The 9,068-nt window shown below is 42.6% G+C and overlaps 1 long non-coding RNA gene across 1 annotated transcript; it reads left to right on the top strand.

The window, feature by feature from the left end:
• The first annotated feature begins 1,018 nt into the window (after positions 1 to 1,018).
• Positions 1,019 to 6,771, top strand: LOC116872503. The gene is made up of 3 exons (XR_004383651.1): positions 1,019 to 1,046; positions 2,372 to 2,486; positions 6,373 to 6,771. It is a non-coding gene; the product is annotated as an uncharacterized LOC116872503 (long non-coding RNA).
• Positions 6,772 to 9,068: the final 2,297 nt, after the last annotated feature.

Here is a 9,068-nt window from a genome sequence, read left to right as displayed (position 1 = left end):
AGCATTAAGTCATAAATTGGGTTTGCATTAAATTGTGCCTGCAGTATTGAATTCAGGGAAAGAGCTGTGGGCTGGAGATAAACCACGCTGGGCTACTCACCAACTTTGGCAAAGCTATGTGTTTTCTGAGACGTGTAGTAAATTTGTTAGACTATAGCAGGTCCACAAAAAATGAGCACTTCATATCTTAATTAAAAAATCGGCGGTGTCACACCGTATGTGGCTTGCAGAGATATAAATGCAGACAAAAACCCGTATGTGAAAAGGAGCTCTGTTACCTGCGTGAGTTTCAAGCCATTTCACTAAATGCACTGCTTACTACCAGACACAATAATTGGTTTGTTTTAGCTCTCAACACCAAGTTTTTGATCAATTTGTTTTGCTTTTATCTTTTTTTATTTGTTTGTTTTTGCAAAGGAAGGAAGGAATGGAAGCAAACCATCATCTTTGGAGAACACGTGTGGGCTTTTAGAATACTCAGAGGAACATTCTCTTTCATTCCACGTGAAGATTAGGCCTTAAGTATTCTGGCTGATCTCTAGAAAAATACTTGGGACTTATTTTTTTTAAAGAAAGTGAATGTACTAACATCATTTTTTTTTTTTTTAATGAGACAGGCTTTGGAAAAACATTGTCTACTGCAATGCATGTTCCTTCTAATAGGGGTTTACTCTCTTTGGTTTGTCTCCTAATCCCTTGTGTGAGGGAGACTGACCAGGAAGAGGGAATCGTTCCAATCATCGTAGGACACCCTCATGTTACTTCCTATCTACTGGCTCTTTGCAAATGGGCAGGCCACATGCAGAAAGCCGACTGTCGGTCCTGTCTCCTCAGAGCTGCTTTCAGGCACAGGCCTCTATTTTATTTTCTCTGACTTCCTAAGGCTGCTATGAGAATTACAGAAAACTAATGTAAAACGCCGAGTGCTCAAAAACGTTTGTCTCCCAGATCTCGCTCCATCACGGAGTGGAAGTCACGGAAGAAGCATTTGAAGGCAACCCAGCGCCCCATTCTGCCAGCATGTGTGTGACCTTCCGTGCTTCGTGGTGTGCAGGAACTTTTCAGTTCTGGAGAGAAATATTTCTAGAGCTCCCTGTTGGGGGAGGTCCAAGAATCCTCTTCCTGGACAGTTGTGTTTCCCTTTCTCTGCCTCTGGGCTCCCGCCCTCTCCCTTCCAGCCTACGCATCTGTTCTGACCGCCAGGCGAAGTCTTTCTACATGACACTTAGTAGCAGACAGTCTGTTTCAACCGGCATCGTCTAGTTTCAAAAGCTTATTTGAAAGTCGAAACGGCTCCCATTTTGGCTTTAGTAAGACAAATATGGACAAAACCACGCAGTGCCCCTTAAGTATGATGGATACTGGGGACCCGCTGAAGTTTCCCGTAGCCAAAGTCTGGCTCATCATAGGGGCAATTTTTCTGCCACGTTATTTATGTGGTGGTTTTACTTCTAATTATGGCTCATGATGACTGTTAGTGCCGAGCTGTAAGAGAGCAAACTGCATTGTACTGCCATTTAACTCCAGCCCATAAAACGGGTGATAAAGCTGAAGGCTTAAAACCAAAACAAAACCCCCCAAAAACGTAACTTTCCGTGACATGCTCACATCCGCTTCTGCCATTCGGAGACTGGAAACCTTCACTGAGGAAGCACAAGCGGGTGGGTGACTTCTGAGGCCCAGGACCTCAAATTTCACTCAGGCTTCACCCTTAAGTAATCCTTTATTATGGACAAAACAACCCCAGACCTCGGATATAATTAACACATGCCAGGTTTAATCAGAACCAGTGTCCTTGTTGTTTGGAAACTAATGAAAGCAAATGGACATTAGTTAACACTGTAAATAATGAAAGGTCTTTTGTTGTTCTCAATTTTGATTACTATTTTTTGATGCTAAGACAAATGCCACTTGGTGCGTGCATAAACAAAGAAGATAAATGGCTGGGATGAGAATGAGTTGTCCGTAATCTGATTACAGCAATAGAGCTGGCTCCTAGGAGAACCGCACAGGGCTTAATGATTGGGTTGTTGTTCTTAATATGTCTAATGTTCACTCTTAAAGAAATCAAGAAAAATGTTAAGAGGTTACTGATATTTCACCGTGCCGTTGGGCTGTCTGTCAGAGATTCTGACAGGAAAAGAACATTCTCTCTGCCTGGAACACAATGTCCGGCCATGTAAGCTAATTTGCCCAAATGACATTAGCAGGCATCTAAAACCGAAATGTGCCCCAATTCACTCCCTCTGCTGGCACAGCCGTCGGGGACAAGGCAAGGACAGCCTTGGTTTTGTGGAGGTTGCGATGGGATAAAACAGCGGAGAGATGCCACTGATCTTCGGCGTATTTAGTTCCTTTTTCTTCTTGACAGAACGCTTCTGGATTTCAGTAAAACGCCTGCCAGTGTTTGGAAAAGAAATACATTATTTAAAAGCCTGTGGCCAATCTTGCCTACTGGGATATTAGGGAACAAACTTATAGTTACGGTAAGTTCGGTAGGAGCTCATGTTGGTGGAATGCAATGATTTTCATCCCTCCTTTTAGCACGAGTTCCTTGGTCTTGTGTGTGTGTGCACATGTGTGTGTGTGTGCACGCATGTGTGCGTGCAAGTTCACACATACCAGAACTCATAACTGAGTCGTCCTAGAAATTTAAGCCAGTCTAAAAGAGAGGTCTCCCTATGTGCATGGCTCGTGGCCTCCCAGATACCATCATCGTGGAGCCTGCAGTTCTCCTAATACAATTTAGATTACCCCAATGTCATTCAACCATTAAGAACTTTGCCGCCTTTGGAACTCCAAACTGGACAATTGGATTTCAGATAAATGGGAATTGGGATATTCTGCTTATTTTAAACCAGCAACCCAAATGAGTTAGAATACTCTAATTTCAATTCGCCAAATACATATTGAGAGCCTACTATGTGCTAGTGTCCCATTTTACAGATGAGGAAGCTGAGGTTCAGAGTGGTTAACTAACTCCCCCAAGACCCCTGGCTGAGTGGTTAGTTAGTAGTTTAGTCTCAACTTTGAACAAAAGCTTGTTCTCAGATCCATACTCTTTCTACCACTCTGTGTGTCTCAATCAACAGTTAAACCTCCACGTTTCAACACATTTTCTTGATAGGGTCTATGAATTTGCTAGAAGCATGTGATTGGCCCTGTCCCATGCAAGGAGAAGCAGCAGATGACAATGGCTTAGGTGACTTGCTCTCTGCGCCATGAAATGCATCTTAGGGCACTTCTTAGTTCCCTGGTGGGTCTGCCTCCTCTCTCCTTCGCAGACCACACTTTGGATTCAGTGACTTCCGAAACCCAACAGACTGAGGTTGGACTCCCAGGGACTGGGGCCGAAAGGAAGAAAGAGAGCGAGAGTGGGCTGACCCTCTTCCTGTCCGTTCTGGGCCCGGCCTCCTCCTGTTGGTCCATTTTGGATCCACATTGTCACACACTGGCACCCCCACCGGAGGGCAGGGAGAGGAAATGAAAGGGGATGATATAAAAGCACAGCTGGGCTGCTTATTAGGTCTCTGGTTTAAAAAAAAAAAAAAAGTGATGAAGAAAGAGGTTGGAACGAAGCTGCTCTCTCTCAGACCTCAGAGAGTTGCTAAGAGTTTAGACTGGCTTGTGCACGGACAGCTTCTGGAGAAGACATTTTCCCAGACTTGAAGGAAGGTCTGGTGAGTGGGATGCTTTGAAAGAAAGTGGGGAGAGGAAGCAGGTCCATGAAGCTGTGCATGGAGAGGCCTGCCCTTGAGGTGGGCTATGGGGCTCTGAGCCACCCTTCCCAAGGGAGGAGCAAATGAAGTCACTCTTGGTAGCAGGGCAGAAAATGGGACACCTGGATGCCAACTTTTGTCGGGAACGTTGCCTTCGGTGGAGGGGGGGGGGGAAGAAATCTTGGAGCACTCCCGCCTCCTTGCCTACTGCTTTTCATTTCTTTTTTTTTTTTTTAAGATTTTTATTTATTTATTTGACAGAGAGAGATCACAAGTAGGCAGAGAGGCAGGCAGAGAGAGAGGAAGGGCAGGGGGAAGCAGGCTCGCTGCCGAGCAGAGAGCCCGATGCGGGACTCGATCCCAGGACCCTGAGATCATGACCTGAGCCGAAGGCAGCGGCTTAACCCACTGAGCCACCCAGGCGCCCCTGCTTTTCATTTCTTAACTCTTTATTTTTAATGAAGATGGGAAGGTTTACGACTCTGACAGTTCCATTTATTTCTACAGTTTTCATCTAAAACAATACAATGAATAGCAATTATTTCCACCCAGGGTTTCAACTGCAGCTGGAGAAATGTCAGTATTAATTAAACATGTTCTGTGTACTCTGTGTTGTCTCTTCTGTTTCTGCTTATCTGTCTGTATTTCTCTCTCTATCCCCAGCTACCAAACCATCCCTCTCTCCTTCTCTCTTCTTGTCCCCGTTTTTTGTTCTCCCAGTGGACACAGGAAAATACCAAATATGGGTGCCTGAGCGACTCAGTTAGTTAAGGGTCTGCCTTCAGCTCAGGTCATGATCCCTGGGTCCCAGGATTGAGTCCTGCATCAGACTCCATGATCAAGTGGGGAGCCCGCGTCTCCCTCTATCTCTCCTCTTCCCCCGCTGCTCCTGCTCTCGTTTTTTCTCTCTCTCAAATGAATAAACAAAATCTTAAAAAAAAAAAAAAAAGACAAAGAAAACACTGAATAAGGACCCAGTTGAACTGAAGGGGTTGACCCCATGACCAGGAGTCCTGTGCATGAGGAAGCCCAGAAGAGTAAACCCTGCCCAGAAGAGCACATGGAGGGTCCTAGTGAGGGATAGACGACACCTTCCATTCTTGGGCTCACTGTCCAAGGCCTCCAGGCTACAGAGGGGGTGACCCAACTATTCCCCCAGCCCCGGAAGCTGGCCCGTCCCTCTCAGCACCAAGCAGTGGACAGAGGATCTCTCACCTGAGCAAGTAGATTTCATACCTTCCACACTTAACTTCTCCCCAGGGCTGCTCCTCAGGCGTCACTCACCTGGTGTCACTGGTGGGCTCTGTGTCCCCAAGAAGGAGGTAATAACTCTCTGTGCATCATCATGGTCAAATAGTTATATTTGTTAGGGATTTGTTTTTATAGGATATTTTTTAGTAATACAAATTTATTTCCAAAATAAATATGGATCTCTTCTATAAGTAAACACAACAACAACAACAACAAAACACAGAATGCTAGAGGAAGAAAAGAGAATGAAATCACTGGAAAGGTGTCAGATGTTACCAGACGTCTAAGATGAGATCATTAGAACAGCTCAGCTCTGGGCTAAGGCAAAAGGGAAAATCTGGGGTGATATTGTTTATATCATCTGACAATATTCCTTTTTTTTTTTTTTTTTTTTTTTTTTTTTGCTGAACCACTGTTTCCTAGAACAAACTCAGGGAAGAATTTATTACTTGGGTCCTTGTATAAATGCATGTTGGATGGCTAGTTGAACAAAGCTTTCAAATAGAGTCTTACAAAAAGAACTTCGTCTTTGTGACACGGATATTCCCTTGTCTGAAAAGATGGGGGGATTTCAGGCTACAGAGGCAGACCCCATACATGGACACTACCTTTAGGTTGGATTTAACACCATCTTTTATTTATCTATGTATTTTTATTATGTCGTGTTAGTCACCATACAGTACCTCATTAGTTTTTGATGTAGTGTTCCGTGATTCATTGTTTGCATGTAACATATCTTTTAAAAAAAATCACTTTGTAAATAAATCTTTCTTGTATCAGAAGTAATACATGTGCAATGCAGAAAATTTAGAAAATACAGATTTTTGAAAAGAGAGAATTCTCTAACCCTACATTCACTTAACCAATATTCACATTTCAGTGTTGTCTTCAGCTTCTTGTCTGTGTATATCTTTGGCACGCGTGTCTATTTTGTTTTGTTAGATGTTTTTTAAATTTAATAACGCAAATATGTCCCATTCAGTAAATCTCTCTATAATATCACTTTGAATGCTTGCAATACTGTGGTGATGTTGATACTAGAGAATGCATCAGGAAAACGTTATTCCAATGTATTTAGCCAATTGTCTGCATGCTAGATATTCAGGATTCTAATACTTTTATAAGCAATTCTGTAGTGAACATCTTGTGCTAACTGTTCTCAAGGTGTCTTCCGTGACTGGTCATTTCAGGGAGGGCAGGTTTAGTCCATTAAGACCTGAGTGCCCCAGAGGCTAATAAATTATTTGTCCAATGACTTGTAGGCATAACCTGCACTTTGTACACTTTCCCAGGCCAGAAGGAGGAAATAGTACTGGAACACAAAATCTTGATATAAACAGTATTTTCTAAGCTGCTTATAGAAGGCAGTAAAATTCGTCATTTCTGTCCTTATGTCCTGCAGCCTCGAGGTAGGAGAGAATGAAAAAGGTGGATGTGGGGATCACTGAAGAGGCAGACAACATGGGGCTCATGTTGGCCACTGAGTGGAGCCCCAATATTCCCTGAAGAGAGTGGACTCTAGATTCTCTAGACCCTCTATGTGAGGTTCTGCCTCTACTCGATGGTCCTGCATAGAGATGGAATGCATTTGGACTCTGTCGCTTGTATGCGGTGACTTTGTTCCTGTTCCCCAGAAGGTGTGTGGCATTTGGAAGTCACTCTCCCTCTCTGTGGTTCTTTGGAAGACTCTAACACAGTTTGCGATCTAGACACCAAAGACTGAAATCCCCAGAGAGCCATCCTAACACACGCCCTCCCCTTCCATCAAGTTCTTCCCATGCACAGTAATTCCTAGTTAAGGTCAGACAGATGGACTTATGTCTGAACATCAATAAGGAAGGATTTTTCTGGGCGATGTGGTTTGGAAGCAAACGCGATTACAAAATGTGCCCAGGCACATCTTTCTTTATTCATTTGCACACGACCAACAACTTCGCTCTAAGTGCACGTAGGTAGACGTAAAGATTTACTCATTACCAATCTGAATTTATTGTAATCATATCCCAGTACTATTCTTTTTCCCTAAGTGTTTTTTGTTTTCTAGATTGTACTTCAACCCCACAGGACATACTTTTGAAAAAGTACTCCATTAAAGACATTGTTGGAGGAACTTTGGGTATTCATTAGTGTGTTTTAAAGTGGACCTAAATAGAAATGCTTTTCGCTAAAGTAAAAATACATCCGTTCCTATGATCTAATTGTGCAATTGTTTAGAATTTCTATCTATCAATTCAAAGGGAAACTTGGTTTCAATGAATTTGTTTTTAATAAAAATGTGTTATCTATGATAAATATATTTCACTTTGTTCAAATGGATTTGATTGGGAAAACATATTGAGCAGAAGTACGGGTAGAGCTTAATTTCATTGCTTTGAGAAAACGTATTGAATGCTGGTTTGAATTAAATTCTATTTGTTTTAATAAAAGTGTATTGGCCTGAGTGTACATATATTTGTTTTAGTGGCAGTGCATTGGATCCAATAAAACTATATTGGCTTCACTGCTTATGTCTCCTTTTCAGTGAAAATGGATTGAATGGGAAAACGAAATCGGCATGAAGCAGCCAGCCCCAAGGTCTCAGCTTGGCGCAAGTATCCACGTAACTGAGAGGGGGTGGTTTTCCATAGACTTTACATCAAAATATGCTTTTAAATTTAAATACATTTTACTATCAAGGACTCAGATGTGGGACTGAATTGCCACCATGAAAAGTGCAATTTTCTGAAGCAGCCCTTTCCATGGGCAAGTTATGGAGCTGCCCAGGACACCAGAGGGAGACATTCTATGAAAGCCAAGAGCAGGTTTGTCAATGTCCCTTAAGCTTTATGTAGCCTCATTGGTTCCAATAAGATGCTGTCTACCAGGCATTCCTAAATCCCTTAAATAAGCAGAAAAGAGATCATGAGTGCTCCCTAAGGATGGTGCTGGCCCATCAGCACTGAAATGGGTCTGACTTTGAACTGATTAAAAAGGAGAAAAGTTGAAACTAGTGTTACCCCAAGACCCACATCAGAATGACCAGACTTCCCATGGATTATGGACACTTAGAGAGGAGTCAGCTCTCCAGAGGCACTTGATGCTGGTACTGTCATCCAGAAAACGGCAGCCTACGCAAAGCGCCATGATCCCCTGGGATCGCTGGGTGTGACTCTCAGGAGCCTTGACTTACAGGTTCTCCTTTGTGTGGCTGCCCTGTCCCAAAAGCTGGAGTTAAGATAATGAGGGTTAATAATAATATTGGTTGTTATTCTTATGTGACTGTCTCTCTATTAAGAGTGTAGGTGCTCTGAATTGTTTTTCCCCCAGAAGATGAACTTGACCTGACTTTCCTATGTAGTTTCATTTACCCTTGATGAGAAATAAATGCAAATACCACTTTCATTAACACCTCTGTTCCACCTAAATCTGCTAACAAGCTCTAGACTTCAATCTTCCTACTAATAAGTGGTAATTTTCAGCTAGTACCATTACCAAGGAACCCTAACCCCTTGGTGTATAGTTGCTCATTTTTTGAATGCTTGGATTCTTACAAGACCCTCCGAGGTTGAGAGATGAAACCTGAATCATGGGTTTTTTTTTCTTCCTCTGTGGCAATATCCCCAATTATGTACTGAAAATCAAGAATTAAATGAAATTTCTAATAAGGAAGTTTGCCGTGTTGTCCTTGGAGATGTGGGATTGTTATCCTAGGGGACAGTAAGTGGTTTACTCTGTCAGAACCTAGTATTGATCCATCACATTGTAGAAATATGATATGGAGCTGAGGCTACCAGCTTCAGAAGGGAAATAATAACATACAAACTTAATTCACTGTCCTAAATATGGAGTTTTCAAATTATAATCCTAGGACATTTCTAGGGTTAAACAACAGAGATGCAGACTACCTTGGGAAGGATCCCTGCAGGATTTTGGGGGATGGCTTTGAAGAGAGAGCAAATATATCTGGGAGCTGGAAAAACTCATGTGTAGATTTGTAGGCTCTCCCTGACCACAGGGTTGGAAAACAAAAAAATTATATCTATTGGGGGAGATGACCAGTAGAGACCAGTAAGAAAAAGGCTGCCCTACGCTTCCCAAGACAAATGAGAAAAAATCAGT

This window comes from Lontra canadensis, unplaced genomic scaffold (assembly GCF_010015895.1).
Source record: "Lontra canadensis isolate GAN:19392208 unplaced genomic scaffold, GSC_riverotter_1.0 scaffold2, whole genome shotgun sequence".
Taxonomy (NCBI): domain Eukaryota; kingdom Metazoa; phylum Chordata; class Mammalia; order Carnivora; family Mustelidae; genus Lontra; species Lontra canadensis.
The sequence above is the reverse complement of the archived record's forward strand: the minus strand, read 5'-3'. Positions and strand labels throughout refer to the sequence as shown.